We start from the raw sequence: 21,042 nt of genomic DNA on the forward strand, positions 1-21,042 counted from the left end.
CCAAGTATGATCAACCATGTGAACGGGAGACGTGTTCAAATATGTCTCAGTTTACCTCCCCTGGTACTCGGGTGCAACATTCCAGACGCTTTACTAACACTCTCCCGACTTGGAGAGTCAGTCCCTTTAACCTCCTCTTTGGCCCAGTTTGCAATTTCTGCGGAAGATGAACAGGAATAGCGAGAACCAATTAGAGGCTAGCTGGAGGTGTCTGGACGGGCAAATTTAACTCTCATTTCCCACCAGGAAGAGGAATTAACCAAAGGCTCAGCGTGCCATGCAGGAACCAGATTAGGGCCTGAAGCCATCCTGCGGTGTTGCGGCCAGCTCAAAAGAAAGTGAGTTGAAGAAAGGAGCTCAGGGGCACTGTAATTCACAAACCTGCAGAGTTATAAATGACAGCTATCGTCCAAAAATAGACTGAAGTAAGGCTGCCAAGAGGACTTGAAAGCGGGGCAGAATTGCAGGAAACCGATTTCAGGAGGTAGACTGGAATTGCATTGAAAGCATAGGAAAAGAGGCAGAACGTCCACAATGATGCACTTGGCCAAAAAGGGCGTATGCGTTTTTTCCTGAATATATTCAGGAAAAAACGCATACGCCCTTTTTGGCCAACCAAGCAAGCTTGCAAAGGAAATCTGCACTACAATGAAGTCTCACTTCCCCCCCCCCCGGTCAAAAGGGCCATCTGAAAAAAGTGTAAAATCCAGAAATGCAGGACAGGCCATGGAGAACTGGGAGCCTTGTTATGCTGATGGGCGGGATGTAAATTGCCAACAGACACTCGGGAGAAGTGTATGGTGTTTCCTGAGACATCTAAAAAACAAAGCAACAGAACCTAGGGCACTTCCACTTATGGTCCTATAGCTTAGGGAAATTAAAATCAAAAAGACACAGCCACCCCAAAGTTTGGAACGGCTCTGTTTACAAGAACCTCGTTTACAGTACAAGTTCAACATCGCAGAAAGTGAAAAATGGATAAAGAAGTTGTGGTATTTACTTACAAAGCAATATCACTCAGCAATGAAATCTGTGTCATCAGGCCCTTAGCAGCACAATGAGTGGATTCAGGTATGATGATTCTAACTGAAATAAGTCACACAGAAAAAGAAACATCATAAGATATCAGTAATACACGGAATGTAAACTTGGCTACACAGGAACTGAATTACAGAACAGAACAGGGTCTCAAATTTAGAAAAACAACTTATTCTTGCTTAAGGGTAAAGGTGAGTTGGGGTGCTGCATAAAACCAGAGATTGAAATGAGCACAGATAAAGTTCCTTAAGCCAAATATGGAATAGACAAGAGCTACTCCTTGCTCAAAGAAATGGACTCAACACCGCATATTAAACGCCTAAGAATGTACCTGACTAGTAGGTATCTTAAAACCTAGGGATTGCTATGTCTCCAAAAGAGAATCAAGCATGTGTACAGGGGCATAAACGCAGCAGTGATAGGATTGGAGAGGTTCGGTGAGCAAATGAAGACCCTTTGAAGTCATATTGCATGGTACCCATTCCACGGGTTTCAACTACCCAGGTTTAAGGTATTCTTCCTTCAGCTAAAACATGCATGTGGAACCTAGAGTATGATCAACCATGTGATCGGGAGACGTGTTCAAATATGTCTCAGTTTTCGTACCCTGGTACTCGGGTACAACATTCCAGACGCTTTACTAACACTCTCCCCACTTGGAGAGTCAGTCCCTTTAACCTCCTGTTTGGTCCAGTTTGCAATTTCTGCGGAAGATGAACAGGAATAGCGAGAACCAATTAGAGGCTAGCTGGAGGTGTCTGGACGGGCAAATTTAACTCTCATTTCCCACCAGGAAGAGGAATTAACCAAAGGCTCAGCGTGCCGTGCCGGAACCAGATTAGGGCCTGAAACCATCCTGCGGTGTTGCGGCCAGCTCAAAAGAAAGCGAGTTGAAGAAAGGAGCTCAGGGGCACTGTAATTCACAAACCTGCAGAGTTATAAATGACAGCTATCGTCCAAAAATAGACTGAAGTAAAGCTGCCAAGAGGACTTGAAAGCGGGGCAGAATTGCAGGAAACCGATTTCAGGAGGTAGACTGGAATTGCATTGAAAGCATACGAAGAGAGGCGGAACGTCCACAATGATGCACTTGGCCAAAAAGGGCGTATGCGTTTTTTCCTGAATATATTCAGGAAAAAACGCATACGCCCTTTTTGGCCAACCAAGCAAACTTGCAAAGGAAATCTGCACTACAATGAAGTCTCACTTCTCCCCGGTCAAAAGGGCCATCTGAAAAAAGTGTAAAATCCAGAAAGGCAGGACAGGCCATGGAGAACTGGGAGCCTTGTTATGCTGATGGGCGGGATGTAAATTGCCAACAGACACTCGGGAGAAGTGTATGGTGTTTCCTGAAACATCTAAAAAACAAAGCAACAGAGCCTAGGGCACTTCCACTTATGGTCCTATAGCTTAGGGAAATTAAAATCAAAAAGACACAGCCACCCCAAACTTTGGGACGCCTCCGTTTACAAGAACCTCATTCACCGTACAAGTTCAATATCACAGAAAGTGAAAAATGGATAAAGAACTTGTGGTACTTACGTACAATGCAGTATCACTCAGCAATGAAATCTATGTCATCAGGCCCGTAGCAGCATAATGAGTGGATTCAGGTATGATGATTCTAACTGAAATAAGTCACACAGAAAAAGAAACATCATAAGATATCACTAATACACGGAATGTAAACTTGGCTACACAGGAACTGCATTCCAAAACAGAACAGGGTCTCAAATTTAGAAAACCAACTTATGCTTGCTTAAGGGGAAAGGTGAGTTGGGGTGCTGCATAAAACCAGAGATTGAAATGAGCACAGATCAAGTTCCTTAAGCCAAATATGGAATAGACAAGAGCTACTCCTTGCTCAACGAAATGGACTCAAAACCACATATTAAACGCCTAAGAATGTACCTGACTAGTAAGTATCTTAAAACCTATGGATTGCTATGTCCCCAAAAGAGAATCAAGCATGTGTACAGGGGCATAAACGCAGCAGTGATAGGATTGGAGAGGATCGGTGAGCAAATGAAGACCCTTTGAAGTCATATTGCATGGTACCCATTACACGGGTCTCAACTCTCCAGGTTTAAGGTATTCTTCCTTCAGCTAAAACATGCATGTGGAACCTAGAGTATGATCAACCATGTGAACGGGAGTCGTGTTCAAATATGTCTCAGTTTTCGTACCCTGGTACTCGGGTGCAACATTCCAGACGCTTTACTAACACTCTCCCGACTTGGAGAGTCAGTCCCTTTAACCTCCTGTTTGGCCCAGTTTGCAATTTCTGCGGAAGATGAACAGGAATAGCGAGAACCAATGAGAGGCTAGCTGGAGGTGGCTGGGTGGGCAAATTTAACTCTCATTTCCCACCAGGAAGAGGAATTAACCAAAGGCTCAGCGTGCCGTGCCGGAACCAGATTAGGGCCTGAAGCCATCCTGCGGTGTTGCGGCCAGCTCAAAAGAAAGCGAGTTGAAGAAAGGAGCTCAGGGGCACTGTAATTCACAAACCTGCAGAGTTATAAATGACAGCTATCGTCCAAAAATAGACTGAAGTAAGGCTGCCAAGAGGACTTGAAAGCGGGGCAGAATTGCAGGAAACCGATTTCAGGAAGTAGACTGGAATTGCATTGAAAGCATAGGAAAAGAGGCAGAACGTCCACAATGATGCACTTGGCCAAAAAGGGCATATGCGTTTTTTCCTGAATATATTCAGGAAAAAATGCATACGCCCTTTTTGGCCAACCAAGCAAGCTTGCAAAGGAAATCTGCACTACAATGAAGTCTCACTTCCCCCCGGTCAAAAGGGCCATCTGAAAAAAGTGTAAAATCCAGAAAGGCAGGACAGGCCATGGAGAACTGGGAGCCTTGTTATGCTGATGGGCGGGATGTAAATTGCCAACAGACACTCGGGAGAAGTGTATGGTGTTTCCTGAAACATCTAAAAAACAAAGCAACAGAGCCTAGAGCACTGCCACTTATGGTCCTATAGCTTAGGGAAATTAAAATCAAAAAGACACAGCCACCCCAAAGTTTGGGACGCCTCTGTTTACAAGAACCTCGTTTACAGTACAAGTTCAACATCGCAGAAAGTGAAAAATGGATAAAGAAGTTGTGGTATTCACTTACAAAGCAATATCACTCAGCAATGAAATATATGTCATCAGGCCCTTAGCAGCACAATGAGTGGATTCAGGTATGATGATTCTAACTGAAATAAGTCACACAGAAAAAGAAACATCATAAGATATCACTAATACACGGAATGGAAACTTGGCTACACAGGAACTGAATTACAGAACAGAACAGGGTCTCAAATTTAGAAAACCAACTTCTGCTTGCTTAAGGTTAAAGGTGAGTTGGGGTGCTGCATAAAACCAGAGATTGAAATGAGCACAGATAAAGTTCCTTAAGCCAAATATGGAATAGACAAGAGCTACTCCTTGCTCAACGAAATGGACTCAACACCGCATATTAAACGCCTATGAATGTACCTGACTAGTAAGTATCTTAAAACCTATGGATTGCTATGTCTCCAAAAGAGAATCAAGCATGTGTACAGGGTCATAAACGCAGCAGTGATAGGATTGGAGAGGTTCGTGAGCAAATGAAGACCCTTTGCAGTCATATTGCATGGTACCCATTCCACGGGTTTCAACTACCCAGGTTTAAGGTATTCTTCCTTCAGCTAAAACATGCATGTGGAACCCAGAGTATGATCAACCATGTGATCGGGAGACGTGTTCAAATATGTCTCAGTTTTCGTACCCTGGTACTCGGGTGCAACATTCCAGACGCCTTACTAACACCCCCCCACTTGGAGAGTCAGTCCCTTTAACCTCCTGTTTGGCCCAGTTTGCAATTTCTGTGGAAGATGAACAGGAATAGCGAGAACCGATGAGAGACTAGCTGGAGGTGTCTGGATGGGCAAATTTAACTCTCATTTCCCACCAGGAAGAGGAATTAACCAAAGGCTCAGCGTGCCGCGCCAGAACCAGATTAGGGCCTGAAGACCTCCTGCGGTGTTGCGGCCAGGTCACAAGAAAGCGAGTTGAAGAAAGGAGCTCAGGGGCACTGTAATTCACAAACCTGCAGAGTTATAAATGACAGCTATCGTCCAAAAATAGACTGAAGTAAGGCTGCCAAGAGGACTTGAAAGCGGGGCAGAATTGCAGGAAACCGATTTCAGGAGGTAGACTGGAATTGCATTGAAAGCATAGGAAAAGAGGCAGAACGTCCACAATGATGCACTTGGCCAAAAAGGGCGTATGCGTTTTTTCCTGAATATATTCAGGAAAAAACGCATACGCCCTTTTTGGCCAACCAAGCAAACTTGCAAAGGAAATCTGCACTACAATGAAGTCTCATTTCTCCCCGGTCAAAAGGGCCATCTGAAAAAAGTGTAAAATCCAGAAAGGCAGGACAGGCCATGGAGAACTGGGAGCCTTGTTATGCTGATGGGCGGGATGTAAATTGCCAACAGACACTCAGGAGAAGTGTATGGTGTTTCCTGAAACATCTAAAACACAAAGCAACAGAGCCTAGGGCACTTCCACTTATGGTCCTATAGCTTAGGGAAATTAAAATCAAAAAGACACAGCCACCCCAAACTTTGGGACGCCTCCGTTTACAAGAACCTCATTTACCGTACAAGTTCAATATCACAGAAAGTGAAAAATGGATAAAGAACTTGTGGTACTTACGGACAATGCAGTATCACTCAGCAATGAAATCTATGTCATCAGACCCGTAGCAGCATAATGAGTGGATTCAGGTACGATGATTCTAACTGAAATAAGTCACACAGAAAAAGAAACATCATAAGATATCACTAATACACGGAATGTAAACTTGGCTACACAGGAACTGCATTCCAAAACAGAACAGGGTCTCAAATTTAGAAAACCAACTTATGCTTGCTTAAGGGGAAAGGTGAGTTGGGGTGCTGCATAAAACCAGAGATTGAAATGAGCACAGATAAAGTTCCTTAAGCCAAATATGGAATAGACAAGAGCTACTCCTTGCTCAACGAAATGGACACAAAACCACATATTAAACGCCTAAGAATGTACCTGACTAGTAAGTATCTTAAAACCTATGGATTGCTATGTCTCCAAAAGAGAATCAAGCATGTGTACAGGGGCATAAACGCAGCAGTGATAGGATTGGAGAGGATCGGTGAGCAAATGAAGACCCTTTGAAGTCATATTGCATGGTACCCATTACACGGGTCTCAACTCTCCAGGTTTAAGGTATTCTTCCTTCAGCTAAAACATGCATGTGGAACCTAGAGTATGATCAACCATGTGAACGGGAGTCGTGTTCAAATATGTCTCAGTTTTCGTACCCTGGTACTCGGGTGCAACATTCCAGACGCTTTACTAACACTCTCCCGACTTGGAGAGTCAGTCCCTTTAACCTCCTGTTTGGCCCAGTTTGCAATTTCTGCGGAAGATGAACAGGAATAGCGAGAACCAATGAGAGGCTAGCTGGAGGTGGCTGGATGGGCAAATTTAACTCTCATTTCCCACCAGGAAGAGGAATTAACCAAAGGCTCAGCGTGCCGTGCCAGAACCAGATTAGGGCCTGAAGCCATCCTGCGGTGTTGCGGCCAGCTCAAAAGAAAGCGAGTTGAAGAAAGGAGCTCAGGGGCACTGTAATTCACAAACCTGCAGAGTTATAAATGACAGCTATCGTCCAAAAATAGACTGAAGTAAGGCTGCCAAGAGGACTTGAAAGCGGGGCAGAATTGCAGGAAACCGATTTCAGGAGGTAGACTGGAATTGCATTGAAAGCATACGAAAAGAGGCGGAACGTCCACAATGATGCACTTGGCCAAAAAGGGCGTATGCGTTTTTTCCTGAATATATTCAGGAAAAAACGCATACGCCCTTTTTGGCCAACCAAGCAAGCTTGCAAAGGAAATCTGCACTACAATGAAGTCTCACTTCCCCCCGGTCAAAAGGGCCATCTGAAAAAAGTGTAAAATCCAGAAAGGCAGGACAGGCCATGGAGAACTGGGAGCCTTGTTATGCTGATGGGCGGGATGTAAATTGCCAACAGACACTCGGGAGAAGTGTATGGTGTTTCCTGAAACATCTAAAAAACAAAGCAACAGAGCCTAGGGCACTGCCACTTATGGTCCTATAGCTTAGGGAAATTAAAATCAAAAAGACACAGCCACCCCAAATTTTGGGACGCCTCTGTTTACAAGAACCTCGTTTACAGTACAAGTTCAACATCGCAGAAAGTGAAAAATAGATAAAGAAGTTGTGGTATTTACTTACAAAGCAATATCACTCAGCAATGAAATCTATGTCATCAGGCCCTTAGCAGCACAATGAGTGGATTCAGGTATGATGATTCTAACTGAAATAAGTCACACAGAAAAAGAAACATCATAAGATATCACTAATACACGGAATGGAAACTTGGCTACACAGGAACTGAATTACAGAACAGAACAGGGTCTCAAATTTAGAAAACCAACTTATTCTTGCTTAAGGGTAAAGGTGAGTTGGGGTGCTGCATAAAACCAGAGATTGAAATGAGCACAGATAAAGTTCCTTAAGCCAAATATGGAATAGACAAGAGCTACTCCTTGCTCAATGAAATGGACTCAACACCGCATATTAAACGTCTAAGAATGTACCTGACTAGTAAGTATCTTAAAACCTATGGATTGCTATGTCTCCGTAAGAGAATCAAGCATGTGTACAGGGTCATAAACGCAGCAGTGATAGGATTGGAGAGGTTCGTGAGCAAATGAAAACCCTTTGAAGTCATATTGCATGGTACCCATTCCACGGGTTTCAACTACCCAGGTTTAAGGTATTCTTCCTTCAGGTAAAACATGCATGTGGAACCTAGAGTATGATCAACCATGTGATCGGGAGACGTGTTCAAATATGTCTCAGTTTTCATACCCTGGTACTCGGGTGCAACATTCCAGACGCTTTACTAACACTCTCCCCACTTGGAGAGTCAGTCCCTTTTACATCCTGTTTGGCCCAGTTTGCAATTTCTGTGGAAGATGAACAGGAAGAGCGAGAACCAATGAGAGACTAGCTGGAGGTGTCTGGACGGGCAAATTTAACTCTCATTTCCCACCAGGAAGAGGAATTAACCAAAGGCTCAGCGTGCCTTGCCAGAACCAGATTAGGGCCTGAAGACCTCCTACGGTGTTGCGGCCAGGTCACAAGAAAGCGAGTTGAAGAAAGGAGCTCAGGGGCACTGTAATTCACAAACCTGCAGAGTTATAAATGACAGCTATCGTCCAAAAATAGACTGAAGTAAGGCTGCCAAGAGGACTTGAAAGCGGGGCAGAATTGCAGGAAACCGATTTCAGGAGGTAGACTGGAATTGCATTGAAAGCATAGGAAAAGAGGCAGAACGTCCACAATGATGCACTTGGCCAAAAAGGGCGTATGCGTTTTTTCCTGAATATATTCAGGAAAAAACGCATACGCCCTTTTTGGCCAACCAAGCAGCTTGCAAAGGAAATCTGCACTACAATGAAGTCTCACTTCCCCCCGGTCAAAAGGGCCATCTGAAAAAAGTGTAAAATCCAGAAAGGCAGGACAGGCCATGGAGAACTGGGAGCCTTGTTATGCTGATGGGCGGGATGTAAATTGCCAACAGACACTCAGGAGAAGTGTATGGTGTTTCCTGAAACATCTAAAAAACAAAGCAACAGAACCTAAGGCACTTCCACTTATGGTCCTATAGCTTAGGGAAATTAAAATCAAAAAGACACAGCCACCCCAAAGTTTGGGAAGCCTCTGTTTTTAGAACCTTGTTTACAGTACAAGTTCAACATCGCAGAAAGTGAAAAATGGATAAAGAAGTTGTGGTATTTACTTACAAAGCAATATCACTCAGCAATGAAATCTGTGTCATCAGGCACTTAGCAGCACAATGAGTGGATTCAGGTATGATGATTCTAACTGAAATAAGTCACACAGAAAAAGAAACATCATAAGATATCAGTAATACACGGAATGGAAACTTGGCTACACAGGAACTGAATTACAGAACAGAACAGGGTCTCAAATTTAGAAAACCAACTTCTGCTTGCTTAAGGGGAAAGGTGAGTTGGGGTGCTGCATAAAACCAGAGATTGAAATGAGCACAGATAAAGTTCCTTAAGTCAAATATGGAATAGACAAGAGCTACTCCTTGCTCAACGAAATGGACTCAACACCGCATATTAAACGCCTAAGAATGTACCTGACTAGTAAGTATCGTAAAACCTATAGATTGCTATGTCTCCAAAAGAGAATCAAGCATGTGTACAGGGGCATAAACGCAGCAGTGATAGGATTGGAGAGGTTCGTGAGCAAATGAAGACCCTTTGATGTCATATTGCATGGTACCCATTACACGGGTCTCAACTCTCCAGGTTTAAGGTATTCTTCCTTCAGCTAAAACATGCATGTGGAACCTAGAGTATGATCAACCATGTGATCGGGAGACGTGTTCAAATATGTCTCAGTTTTCGTACCCTGGTACTCGGGTGCAACATTCCAGACGCTTTACTAACACTCTCTCGACTTGGAGAGTCAGTCCCTTTTAACCTCCTGTTTGGCCCAGTTTGCAATTTCTGCGGAAGATGAACTGGAATAGCGAGAACCAATGAGAGAGTAGCTGGAGGTGTCTGAACGGGTAAATTTAACTCTCATTTCCCACCAGGAAGATGAATTAACCAAAGGCTCAGCGTGTCGTGCCGGAACAAGATTAGGGCCTGAAGCCATCCTGCGGTGTTGCGGCCAGGTCACAAGAAAGCGAGTTGAAGAAAGGAGCTCAGGGGCACTGTAATTCACAAACCTGCAGAGTTATAAATGACAGCTATCGTCCAAAAATAGACTGAAGTAAGGCTGCCAAGAGGACTTGAAAGCGGGGCAGAATTGCAGGAAACCGATTTCAGGAGGTAGACTGGAATTGCATTGAAAGCATAGGAAAAGAGGCAGAACGTCCACAATGATGCACTTGGCCAAAAAGGGCGTATGCGTTTTTTCCTGAATATATTCAGGAAAAAACGCATACGCCCTTTTTGGCCAACCAAGCAAACTTGCAAAGGAAATCTGCACTACAATGAAGTCTCACTTCCCCCCGGTCAAAAGGGCCATCTGAAAAAAAGTGTAAAATCCAGAAAGGCAGGACAGGCCATGGAGAACTGGGAGCCTTGTTATGCTGATGGGCGGGATGTAAATTGCCAACAGACACTCGGGAGAAGTGTATGGTGTTTCCTGAAACATCTAAAAAACAAAGCAACAGAGCCTAGGGCACTGCCACTTATGGTCCTATAGTTTAGGGAAATTAAAATCAAAAAGACACAGCCACCCCAAAGTTTGGGACGCCTCTGTTTACAAGAACCTCATTTACCGTACATGTTCAATATCACAGAAAGTGAAAAATGGATAAAGAACTTGTGGTACTTACGTACAATGCAGTATCACTCAGCAATGAAATCTATGTCATCAGGCCCATAGCAGCATAATGAGTAGATTCAGGTACGATGATTCTAACTGAAATAAGTCACACAGAAAAAGAAACATCATAAGATATCACTAATACACGGAATGTAAACTTGGCTACACAGGAACTGCATTCCAAAACAGAACAGGGTCTCAAATTTAGAAAACCAACTTATGCTTGCTTAAGGGAAAGGAGAGTTGGGGTGCTGCATAAAACCAGAGATTGAAATGAGCACAGATAAACTTCCTTAAGCCAAATATGGAATAGACAAGAGCTACTCCTTGCTCAACGAAATGGACACAAAACCCCATATTAAACGCCTAAGAATGTACCTGACTAGTAAGTATCTTAAAACCTATGGATTGCTATGTCGCCAAAAGACAATCAAGCGTGTGTACAGGGGCATAAACGCAGCAGTGATAGGATTGGAGAGGTTCGGTGAGCAAATGAAGACCCTTTGAAGTCATATTGCATGGTACGCATTACACGGGTCTCAACTCTACAGGTTTAAGGTATTCTTCCTTCAGCTAAAACATGCATGTGGAACCCAGAGTATGATCAACCATGTGAACGGGAGTCGTGTTCAAATTTGTCTCAGTTTTCCTCCCCTGGTACTCGGGTGCAACATTCCAGACGCTTTACTAACACTCTCCCCACTTGGAGAGTCAGTTCCTTTAACCTCCTGTTTGGCCCAGTTTGCAATTTCTGCGGAAGATTAACAGGAATAGCGAGAACCAATGAGAGGCTAGCTGGAGGTGTCTGGATGGGTAAATTTAACTCTCATTTCCCACCAGGAAGAGGAATTAACCAAAGGCTCAGCATGCCGGGACGGAACCAGATTAGGGCCTGAAGCCATCCTGCGGTGTTGCGGCCAGCTCAAAAGAAAGCGAGTTGAAGAAAGGAGCTCAGGGGCACTGTAATTCACAAACCTGCAGAGTTATAAATGACAGCTATCGTCCAAAAATAGACTGAAGTAAGGCTGCCAAGAGGACTTGAAAGCGGGGCAGAATTGCAGGAAACCGATTTCAGGAGGTAGACTGGAATTGCATTGAAAGCATAGGAAAAGAGGCAGAACGTCCACAATGATGCACTTGGCCAAAAAGGGCGTATGCGTTTTTTCCTGAATATATTCAGGAAAAAACGCATACGCCCTTTTTGGCCAACCAAGCAAGCTTGCAAAGGAAATCTGCACTACAATGAAGTCTCACTTCTCCCAGGTCAAAAGGGCCATCTGAAAAAAGTGTAAAATCCAGAAAGGCAGGACAGGCCATGGAGAACTGGGAGCCTTGTTATGCTGAAGGGCGGGATGTAAATTGCCAAGAACCACTCGGGAGAAGTGTACGGTGTTTCCTGAAACATCTAAAAAACAAAGCAACAGAGCCTAGGGCACTGCCACTTATGGTCCTATAGTTTAGGGAAATTAAAATCAAAAAGACACAGCCACCCCAAAGTTTGGGACGCCTCTGTTTACAAGAACCTCATTTACCGTACAAGTTCAATATCACAGAAAGTGAAAAATGGATAAAGAACTTGTGGTACTTACGTACAATGCAGTATCACTCAGCAATGAAATCTATGTCATCAGGCCCGTAGCAGCATAATGAGTAGATTCAGGTACGATGATTCTAACTGAAATAAGTCACACAGAAAAGGAAACATCATAAGATATCACTAATACACGGAATGTAAACTTGGCTACACAGGAACTGAATTCCAAAACAGAACAGGTTCTCAAATTTAGAAAACCAACTTATGCTTGCTTAAGGGGAAAGGTGAGTTGGGTTGCTGAATAAAACCAGAGATTGAAATGAGCACAGATAAAGTTCCTTAAGCCAAATATGGAATAGACAAGAGCTACTCCTTGCTCAACGAAATGGACTCAAAACCCCATATTAAACGCCTAAGAATGTACCTGACTAGTAAGTATCTTAAAACCTATGGATTGCTATGTCTCCAAAAGAGAATCAAGCGTGTGTACAGGGGCATAAACGCAGCAGTGATAGGATTGGTGAGGTTCGGTGAGCAAATGAAGACCCTTTGAAGTCATATTGCATGGTACCCATTCCACGGGTCTCAACTCTCCAGGTTTAAGGTATTCTTCCTTCAGCTAAAACATGCATGTGGAACCCAGAGTATGATCAACCATGTGAACGGGAGACGTGTTCAAATATGTCTCAGTTTTCGTACCCTGGTACTCGGGTGCAACATTCCAGACGCTTTACTAACACTCTCCCCACTTGGATAGTCAGCGCCTTTAACCTCCTGTTTGGTCCAGTTTGCAATTTCTGCGGAAGATGAACAGGAATAGCGAGAACCATTGAGAGACTAGCTGGAGGTGTCTGGACGGGCAAATTTAACTCTCATTTCCCACCAGGAAGAGGAATTAACCAAAGGCTCAGCGTGCCGTGCAGGAACCAGATTAGGGCCTGAAGCCATCCTGCGGTGTTGCGGCCAGGTCACAAGAAAGCGAGTTGAAGAAAGGAGCTCAGGGGCACTGTAATTCACAAACCTGCAGAGTTATAAATGACAGCTATCGTCCAAAAATATACTGAAGTAAGGCTGCCAAGAGGACTTGAAAGCGGGGCAGAATTGCAGGAAAGCAATTTCAGGAGGTAGACTGGAATTGCATTGAAAGCATAGGAAAAGAGGCAGAACGTCCACAATGATGCACTTGGCCAAAAAGGGCGTATGCGTTTTTTCCTGAATATATTCAGGAAAAAACGCATACGCCCTTTTTGGCCAACCAAGCAAACTTGCAAAGGAAATCTGCACTACAATGAAGTCTCACTTCTCCCCAGTCAAAAGGGCCATCTGAAAAAAGTGTAAAATCCAGAAAGGCAGGACAGGCCATGGAGAACTGGGAGCCTTGTTATGCTGATTGGCGGGATGTAAATTGTCAACAGACACTCAGGAGAAGTGTATGGTGTTTCCTGAAACATCTAAAAAACAAAGCAACAGAGCCTAGGGCACTTCCACTTATGGTCCTATAGCTTAGGGAAATTAAAATCAAAAAGACACAGCCACCCCAAAATTTGGGATGCCTCCGTTTACAAGAACCTCGTTTACTGTACAAGTTCAATATCACAGAAAGTGAAAAATGGATAAACAACTTGTGGTACTTACGTACAATGCAGTATCACTCAGCAATGAAATCTATGTCATCAGGACCGTAGCAGCATAATGAGTGGATTCAGGTACCCTGATTCTAACTGAAATAAGTCACACAGAAAAAGAAACATCATAAGATATCACTAATACACGGAATGTAAACTTGGCTACACAGGAACTGCATTCCAAAACAGAACAGGGTCTCAAATTTAGAAAACCAACTTATGCTTGCTTAAGGGGAAAGTTGAGTTGGGGTGCTGCATAAAACCAGAGATTGAAATGAGCACAGATAAAGTTCCTTAAGCCAAATATGGAATAGACAAGAGCTACTCCTTGCTCAACGAAATGGACTCAACCCCGCATATTAAACGCCTAAGAATGTACCTGACTAGTAAGTATCTTAAAACCTATGGATTGCTATGTCTCCGAAAGAGAATCAAGCATGTGTACAGGGGCATAAACGCAGCAGTGATAGCATTGGAGAGGTTCGGTGAGCAAATGAAGACCCTTTGAAGTCATATTGCATGGTACCCATTACACGGGTCTCAACTCTCCAGGTTTAAGGTATTCTTCCTTCAGCTAAAACATGCATGTGGAACCCAGAGTATGATCAACCATGTGAACGGGAGTCGTGTTCAAATTTGTCTCAGTTTTCCTCCCCTGGTACTCGGGTGCAACATTCCAGACGCTTTACTAACACTCTCCCGACTTGGAGAGTCAGTTCCTTTAACCTCCTGTTTGGCCCAGTTTGCAATTTCTGCGGAAGATTAACAGGAATAGCTAGAACCAATGAGAGGCTAGCTGGAGGTGTCTGGATGGGCAAATTTAACTCTCATTTCCCACCAGGAAGAGGAATTAACCAAAGGCTCAGCATGCCGGGCCGGAACCAGATTAGGGCCTGAAGCCATCCTGCGGTGTTGCGGCCAGCTCAAAAGAAAGCGAGTTGAAGAAAGGAGCTCAGGGGCACTGTAATTCACAAACCTGCAGAGTTATAAATGACAGCTATCGTCCAAAAATAGACTGAAGTAAGGCTGCCAAGAGGACTTGAAAGCGGGGCAGAATTGCAGGAAACCGATTTCAGGAGGTAGACTGGAATTGCATTGAAAGCATAGGAAAAGAGGCAGAACGTCCACAATGATGCACTTGGCCAAAAAGGGCGTATGCGTTTTTTCCTGAATATATTCAGGAAAAAACGCATACGCCCTTTTTGGCCAACCAAGCAAGCTTGCAAAGGAAATCTGCACTACAATGAAGTCTCACTTCTCCCAGGTCAAAAGGGCCATCTGAAAAAAGTGTAAAATCCAGAAAGGCAGGACAGGCCATGGAGAACTGGGAGCCTTGTTATGCTGAAGGGCGGGATGTAAATTGCCAAGAACCACTCGGGAGAAGTGTATGGTGTTTCCTGAAACATCTGAAAAACAAAGCAACAGAGCCTAGGGCACTTCCACTTATGGTCCTATAGATTAGGCAATTTAAAATCAAAAAGACACAGCCACCCCAAAGTTTGGAACGGCTCTGTTTACAAGAACCTCGTTTACAGTACAAGTTCAACATCACAGAAAGTGAAAAATGGATAAAAAAGTTGTGGTATTTACTTACAAAGCAATATCACTCAGCAATGAAATCTGTGTCATCAGGCCCTTAGCAGCACAATGAGTGGATTTAGGTATGATGATTCTAACTGAAATAAGTCACACAGAAAAAGAAACATCATAAGATATCAGTAATACACGGAATGTAAACTTGGCTACACAGGAACTGAATTACAGAACAGAAGAGGGTCTCAAATTTAGAAAACCAACTTATGCTTGCTTAAGGGTAAAGGTGAGTTGGGGTGCTGCATAAAACCAGAGATTGAAATGAGCACAGATAAAGTTCCTTAAGCCAAATATGGAATAGACAAGAGCTACTCCTTGCTCAACGAAATGGACTCAACACCCCATATTAAACGCCTAGGTATGTACCTGACTAGTAAGTATCTTAAAACCTATGGATTGCTATGTCTCCAAAAGAGAATCAAGCGTGTGTACAGGGGCATAAACGCAGCAGTGATAGGATTGGAGAGGTTCGGTGAGCAAATGAAGACCCTTTGAAGACATATTGCATGGTACCCATTCCACGGGTCTCAACTCTCCAGGTTTAAGGTATTCTTCCTTCAGCTAAAACATGCATGTTTAACCCAGAGTATGATCAACCGTGTGAATGGGAGACGTGTTCAAATATGTCTCAGTTTTCTTCCCCTGGTACTCGGGTGCAACATTCCAGACGCTTTACTAACACTCTCCCCACTTGGAGAGTCAGCGCCTTTAACCTCCTGTTTGGTCCAGTTTGCAATTTCTGCGGAAGATGAACAGGAATAGCGAGAACCAATGAGAGACTAGCTGGAGGTGTCTGGACGGGCAAATTTAACTCTCATTTCCCACCAGGAAGAGGAATTAACCAAAGGCTCAGCGTGCCATGCAGGAACCAGATTAGGGCCTGAAGCCATCCTGCGGTGTCGCAGCCAGGTCACAAGAAAGCGAGTTGAAGAAAGGAGCTCAGGGGCACTGTAATTCACAAACCTGCAGAGTTATAAATGACAGCTATCGTCCAAAAATACACTGAAGTAAGGCTGCCAAGAGGACTTGAAAGCGGGGCAGAATTGCAGGAAACCAATTTCAGGAGGTAGACAGGAATTGCATTTCAAGCATAGGAAATGAGGCAGAACGTCCACAGTGATGCACTAGGCCAAAAAGTGCGTATGCGTTTTTCCTGAATATATTCAGGAAAAAACGCATACGCCCTTTTTGGCCAACCAAGCAAGCTTGCAAAGGAAATCTGCACTACAATGAAGTCTCACTTCCCCATGGTCAAAAGGGCCATCAGAATAAAGTGTAAAATCCAGAAAGGCAGGACAGGCCATGGAGAACTGGGAGCCTTGTTGCTGATGGGCGGGATGTAAATTGCCAACAGACACTCGGGAGAAGTGTATGGTGTTTCCTGAAACATCTACAAAACAAAGCAACAGAGCCTAGGGCACTTCCACTTATGGTCCTATAGCTTAGGGAAATTAATATCAAAAAGACACAGCAACCCCAAAATTTGGGACGGCTCTTTTTACAGGAATCTCTTCTACGGCACAAGTTAAATATCCCAGAGAGCAAATAATGGATAAAGAAGTTGCGGTACTTCTGTACAACAGAATACCACTCAGCAATGAAATCTATGTCACCAGGCCCGTACCAGCATCATGAGTGCATTGAGGCACGATGATTCTAAGTGAAATAAGTCACACAGAAAAAGAAACATCATAAGGTATCACTAATACACGGAATGTGAACTTGGCTACACATGAACTGAATTACAAAACAGAACAGGGTCTCAAGTTTAGAAAACCAACTTATGCCTGCTTAAGGGGTAAGGTGAGTTGGGGTGCTGCATAAAAGCAGAGTTTGAAATTAGCACAGATACCGTTCCATAAGCCAAATATGTAATAGACTAGAGCTACCCCTTGCTCAACGAAATGGATTCAACAATGAGGTATCACCTCACACCTGGTAGAATAGGCATCATTGAAAATCTACAAACAAAAAATGCTGGAAAGGGTGTGGAGAAAAGGAACCCTCTTCCACTATTGTTGGGAATATAAATTGATACAGTCATTATGGAGAACAATATGGAATTTCTTAAGAAACTAACAATAGAATTACCATATGATACAGCAATCCCAGTACTGGACATATACCCAGACAAAACCATAAATCAAAAAGAGTCATTCACCGCAATGTTCATTGCATCACTATTTACAATATCGAGGTAATGGAAGCAACCTAAATGCCCACAGACAGACGAATGCATAAAGCTGTGGTACATATATAAAATGGAATATTACTAAGCCATGAAAAGGAATGAAATTGGGTCATTTGTAGAGACGTCGATGGATCTAGAGACTGTCATACAGAGTGAAGTAAGTCAGAAAGAGAAAAACAAATCTTGTATATTCATGCATATATGTGGAACCTAGAAAAACTGTACAGATTAACCATTTTGCAAGGCATAAATAGAGCAACAGATGTAGACAACAAACGTATGGACAACAAGGGGGGAAAGCTGTTGGGGGTGTGGTGGTGGGAGGAGTTGAGAGACTGGGATTGGCATGTATACATTTATATGTATAAAATAGATAACCAATAAGAACCTGCTGTATAAAAATATAAAATAAAATTCAAAATTAAAAAGAAGTAAAATTTAAAAAATAAAACAGAAAAAACAATTATTCCCTGCACATACATGTATTTATATGAATAAATTATTTCCATGCTTATATCTGTAAATACAAAAAAGAGGAATAAAATCTACCTTGAACCAAAAACGAAAAAGAGAAAAAAAACACAGAACCCACCAGTTACACAGAGGAAAACCGTATCAGGGCACTTGCTCCAGTTGTAAACAATTCTGAAGTTGGTCAGTGGTGGGGAATCGTCTCCCATTCAGCCAGCAGCCCCCACGCAACAAGCGTCCTCATTGCAAAGCTGGGGCACCGTGCCGAGGCATCTGTGAGTAAACGTGAGCTGAGCCCCAGGCCAGTTGCTGCTGAACTATTCCCACCCGTCCCAGGTAAAACACCTGAATATATACAAGGACTTGAAAGCCTAGAGGAAGGGCCATAGAGCCACACGAGTGACAGCATGCCGGCCGACTTGGTGCCTGCAGGCCAGCCAGGATGGTCCTGGCCCTGGGTGCTCTTCTGGAAGATTTCCATTTCCCTGCCTGAGATACCCGTCCTGTCCCTGCCCCCACTGCTTTTTTCCTTCCTCACCTCTGCCCAGGGAGAAATTCCAGCAGCAGGTATGGGTGACACACCCTCTTCTTTAGCAGGTGGCAGCCTGGCAACTGCTGCAGAAAGTCCAGCAGAGCCCCACTCACACTGGGCCACCCACAAAGCCGTGGCCTCTCACTCCCTCCCACCAGCCCAGCCCCGAGACTGCTGACAGGGCAGAGAAAATGGCGTCAGGCACGGCTGCAGGGGCTCTTGCTGCCTGGAGTGGTATTTATATTGATCTCAACCCAGGCACACCTGGGGAGGGCTGGCCGGCACGGTAAGGCTGCCCAGGTCAGCCAATCATCACCCCTCAGGGGCTCACAGTTGCAGAAAATGGAACTTGCTGAACCGGCCAGGTCCAAGGAACAGGTGTGGGCTCCTGAGAGTCAGGATAGACAAGGGGCTGCAGCTTTGGCTTGTTTTCTAATCATTTTATCTGGCCCATGAGTGGGAGACAACGTCAAGAAAACCCTCTCCTAATGAGAGGAACCCAGGAGTCAGGGAGAGGAGGGGTGGGTGGTGGTTGGAGACAGAGGTCTGGTGCCCCGGGTGCAGTGGAAGTCTCTGGAAGACCAGGTGGAGGGAGGCCTCACGGAGTGATGCCCAGGGTCACAGACCTGTCGCAGCTGCTGTTTGTTAGTTCAAGTCCTGCTCTGAGGTGCTCTGTGTCAGCTCTGAGCGACAGGTGAGCTGGGGGTGCTCTGCAATGAGGGCTATGTGCACGGTTCCTGTGTGCCCAGCCCTGCCACGGTACCTGCAAGGGTAGCTCTGTATCCTGGGAGGGGCCTGACCACGAGAGCCCCGTGGACTGGGGTGGGGGTGGGGTACCTGCCCAGGTGAGCTCCATATTCTGGGATTGGTCTGACCACGAGAGCCCCATGGGCCGCTGGGGACCTGGTAAAGGATGTCAGGACAGTCAGTGAAGCCACCGAGGATATACCTCCAGTTGCTCCTAATTCCTACACCCTGCTGGTCATTCTACCAACCACCAGGACATGGTATTCTGTATTAGTCTTCAATGATGCCTTCTTTTGTATTCCATTAGTCCCAGAGTCACAAGAAATTTTGGCTTGTGAGTGGCAGGACTCAACATACAACTAAAACAATACTTCCGGGCCGTCTGGCCCCAAGAGTGCAAAAATTCCCACACCATCTTTGGGGAAAGCTTAGCTAAAGACCTAAAAGTTCTACCTCTGGAAAAGGAAACCCTCCTTCAATATGCAGACGACATTCTGATCACCAGCCCTACTAAGGAGGCCTCTGAACTACCAAGCCAATAAAGGATAGAAGTTGTCCAAGAAAAAGCTCAAATATCACAGACTGCGGTGACCTGCCTGGGCTTCATTCTCACAGAAGGTCAGAGAAGCCCATCCCAGGAAAGGGAAGAAACCATTTTCAGCCTTACCCCTTTCTAAAACTAGAAGACAGCTTAGGGGTTCCTGGGGAGGCCAGGGTTTGCTGCTTCTGGATCCCTAACTACAGTCTACTAGCTGGGCCTCTATATGAAACACTGAAAGGAAAAGATGATGATCCTTTTGAATAGAATCCAGAAGTGACCTTTCAAGAATGGAAAGAGCAGTCAATTCAGACCCTTGCCCTGGAACTCCCTAATTTAGCTAAACCCTTTGACCTTTACATTCCCGGTGAAAGGTGAATCGCCATTGGAGAATTAGTGCAAAAACTGGGACCACTTGAAATGGAACAATGCAAGAATGCCATCCAGGTAGGATAAACTACGGTCACTAAGGGGCTTGGCCCACTGCCACATCTGGCCAAGATACTGGCGGTATCTAAAAACCTGGAAATCAGCAGCCCAAAAGGCCACCTCCCTCCTAAGGGAAAAGGACCCCACGTGGTGATCCTAACCACCAACCATGCCCTGAAGTTGCAGGGTTCGCTCCGTGGGCACACCGACCTCGAGTGAGGAGGCCCTCCAACTCCAACATCCAGAGAGATAACCGGGGGCAACAGGGCACCATGACGACTCGTGTGAACATCACTTGACCTGGAGTTTCTCTCATAAAACAACAAGAGTGTGTCCCAAAAGAGTAGACTACTGCTTGCAGGACTTACTGCACCCAGAGGGGAGCTAATAATCTTGGCGGGGGAACAGTATACCACACTGTCACCATAGAAAAGCCTACAGACACCGTGATGATGGTGGCCAATAAGACCGGCTGGACTCCTGTTTACTTCAAAAGGCTGTTGACTCAGTAGCCATCATGGTCCTTGGTCACCACTGACCCTGGACTGTCTGGGAGTTGAGCGGGCAGGGCTCTGACACCTGGTGCTGTTTGTACGTTAATTCAGGGGCCTAACTGAAGAAAGCGCAGACTACTGGTCAGAGCATCTAGGCTGGCAGAGACGGTCAGCCTAAGGTGGCCGAACAAATGTGGGGCGGGGTGAAACCGGCCCCCACAGCGTCTCTGCACATCTCTTTCCTGGACCCTTAAAGGTCATTAGAATCTATAACACTTCCAATGCTGGTGCTCAGGTGGACGAGCAGGGAGGCAGGGGTCCTGGGGACAATCAACGTCACCGGGAGGCTGCTGGGGAGAAGCTCTGACCCTCGCCCCAGGGTATGAGGGCTCCCAACTCAGCACTCAGCAGTTACAGAAGAA

At 44.8% G+C, this 21,042-nt stretch overlaps 1 long non-coding RNA gene across 9 annotated transcripts in view; it reads right to left on the reverse strand.

Moving 5' to 3' along the window:
* LOC307181145 overlaps positions 1-21,042 on the reverse strand; it is a 730,603-nt gene that overhangs the window by 695,849 nt on the left and 13,712 nt on the right. For 5 of the 9 annotated variants that reach the window (XR_013826011.1, XR_013826012.1, XR_013826013.1 and 2 more), the window contains exon 1: positions 5,739-5,774. The exons of 1 other annotated variant lie outside the window; for it this stretch is intronic. This is a non-coding gene — a long non-coding RNA (uncharacterized lncRNA). Of the gene's footprint in view, positions 1-4,164; positions 4,226-5,738; positions 5,786-21,042 lie in introns of those variants that run through there. 3 more of the 9 variants (XR_013826010.1, XR_013826016.1, XR_013826017.1) reach the window with 3 other exon arrangements.

This window comes from Stenella coeruleoalba (assembly GCF_951394435.1).
Source record: "Stenella coeruleoalba genome assembly, contig: scaffold_147, whole genome shotgun sequence".
In the NCBI taxonomy this organism is placed as follows: Eukaryota; Metazoa; Chordata; class Mammalia; order Artiodactyla; family Delphinidae; genus Stenella; species Stenella coeruleoalba.